A 3,056-nucleotide genomic window follows, 5' to 3' on the forward strand; every position below is an offset into this window, starting at 1 on the left:
AAACCAACACACATTAAAAGGAAGCAAACATCATAATAAAGGAAAAAATGTGGGATTCTGATCAATATGAATTAATTAGCCTTTCCACTGCTATTTAAGACATCTTTCCTTAATTACTAACCACTCTGCGATATCTCTCCTTGTCCCATAGAGCCAATTAGCCCTTCCACTGCTATCTAATACATCTTTCTTGAATTACTAACCATATCTTTCCTTGTCCTTGTCCCATACAGCCACCTCCAAACACAGTATTGACCAGAAAATGCAAAAACCTATTCTTTTTATCCCCATTCTCGTAGATGTTTACAAATATTCCATACATTGCTTTTAGTGCTCTAAATTATTGCATAACGCAGTGAAAGGATTAATATAACAAGCTAAATACCTAGCCAATTTCCCCCCGGACTAAAGGCAAGTCTAGAGTAAGCTGTCGATCACGCTAATCGTTTTCTGATATATTGCAGGCACACCGCGGGGCTGCTCTGTATCGCCATCATAGCAATAATAAATTAGGCGTGCAATTATGCGTTACAATGATAATTTTGCCCCGAATTAAGTTGGAGGACGTGTGAGGAGTGGCAAAGAGGAGGAGAGGCCGCGGGGGAGCCGAGCGAGGGAGGAGCAAAGCCGATTCTCTCTTTGTTTTTTTATCGAATTATACTAACGTGTGTGTGTGTGTGTGTGTGTGTAGGTAGGTCTCTCTCTCTCTCTCTCTCTCTCTCTCTCTCTCTCTCTCTCTCTCTCTCTCTCTCTCTCCCAAGGGGGTACGAGTGGTTCCGCGGCACAGTGCTCGACTCACGGTTTTGGAGATAACGAGTTCGATCCCGGGCTATGGTAGGGAGTTATTTTAGCAGGGCGAGGCAGCGACCACCCGTAACCCCAGCCACCGCCGCGTGACCTTGTTGTTGCTGCGGTGCCATAACTCAATCAATTCACAAATTTATCTCTCTCTCTCTCTCTCTCTCTCTCTCTCTCTCTCTCTCTCTCTCTCTCTCTCTCTCTCTCTCTCTCTCTCTCTCTCTCTTACATACTTCCCTTACTCATACTACTTATCTCAATCAGCTACCCTGCTACTACATACATAATACACGAGTCATTATCTCTAAATATATATATATATAAACTGCTTTTACCGAAGACCCACCTCGCATGACGTCACGGCCATGAAAGACGGAAAGAAAACGGGGGCCATTCGCGTAAAAATCCACCATGCACTAATATTAGGTATGAGCAGATTTTTTTTTTTTTTTTTTTTTACCGGTGTATTTCAGAATGTTCAATAATATTTTGCTCGTTCCCCTGATGGACACGTGTTATTTTCTCCCACTGCCGGACTAAATGTGATCGGGAAGCGCTACAGCATCTCGTTTACCGGACACTTTATTACTTATCAGACTTAATTATGAAGTGATATTTTTACATCAGGCTCACAATTCAGTTTGCAGTAATAGCTGGATGGAAGGGCTGTGTGTATGTGTGTGTGTGTGTGTGTGTGTGTGTGTGTGTGTGTGTGTGTGTGTGTGTGTGTGTGTGTGTGTGTGTGTGTGTAAGTCACTTCAACAACACGCAATCATGTTTCCTTCATTCATATCCTTGCAATGAAAACAAAATAAAAACAAATTAACAAATACTAACTTTGCACACACCACAACACAACAAACCTACATACAAACACCTACACACACACACACACACACACACACACACACACACACACACACACACACACACACACAGGGACACAGGGCGTAATCCCTCTCCACATTCAAACTAAACACTGCCCCTCGGCCGGCTCCGTAACGCCACAATACCCATTAACCTCTCGCTACATCTCCGCCTCCCCAGCCCTCCCTCGCGGGTCACCCCTGCAGGTATTGACACGGGCGACCCTCCAGCTTAGCCAATTACTCCATCCGACGAAGAGGAGGAGGAAGAGGAGGAGGAGGAGGAGGAGGAGGAGGAGGAGGAGGAGGAGGAGGAGGAGGAGGAGGAGGAGGAGGAGGAGGAGGAGGAGGAGGTGGGGGAATCAGAGACCGTAGGACGTCTGCTAAATATCCTAGAATGTCAGGATACAAAGGCGGAAACTTCCCAGAATTCCTTTTCCTTTTAGGGGATGGAAATGAGGAGGCGAGGAGAGGAGGGGAGGGGCGGCCGCTTTGAATACTGATAAATGGGACGAGTCTCAAAGTAGTGCTGTTTGAAGCGAGCGTTTTGAGGGAAAGCTGCTGAATTATTACGGGGAATGGGAACACAGCCGCGGAAACTCCTTTGTCTGTACTACAAAATGGCGTGTTTGTATAGCGTTTACGAGACGGTAACGACGATTTTCTACCCCATTACTATACATTTGGTAATATATTAATGGAATGCCCATAGCAGTAAAAAGGAACAGGATGAAAAATTAGGTGCACACTGCGTGAACTGTACCATAAATGTACTTGTTTATATAGCATTCATGAAGCGGAATTTGAGGCTTTCAGCTCCATTACTTCATAACTTACAGTCTGGCAATGGAAAAGCGGCCGCTATGAAGAGTAACCGGGTTAAAAAATATTGACTTTCCTTTGTATTATCAAACTGCGTGTTTATGTAGCATTTATAAGACGGAAACTGTAACTTTTAACTTATTACCTCAAAACCTGTAGTATACCAATGGAAAACCGACCGCAGTTAAAGGCGGCCAAGAAAAAAAAAATTTCCTTTGTATTTTTAAGTGGTGTGTTTCTGTAGCATTTATAAGACGTAAACTACAATTTCCAACACTACTACTTTAAAACCTGTAGACTAGTAGTATAATAGTGAAATGCTGATCACTGTTAAAAGAAACAGAACGAAAAAAAAAATTATGCTTAGTCAGTCCTAAACAATGACATGTTTACACACCATTTACGAGGCGGAACCGGCGACTCAACCGAATTACTACACAGCCTGCGGTATATTAATAGAATCCCGATCGGCATTTGAAAAAAGAGACGGCATGAAAAAAATTATACATAAGCAATTTATATACAGGCGAGTGAGTCCTTTGTGCTGTCCATCCGTAACGTGGTTTTAGT

Source organism: Scylla paramamosain, chromosome 5 (assembly GCF_035594125.1).
Source record: "Scylla paramamosain isolate STU-SP2022 chromosome 5, ASM3559412v1, whole genome shotgun sequence".
Lineage (NCBI taxonomy): Eukaryota > Metazoa > Arthropoda > Malacostraca > Decapoda > Portunidae > Scylla > Scylla paramamosain.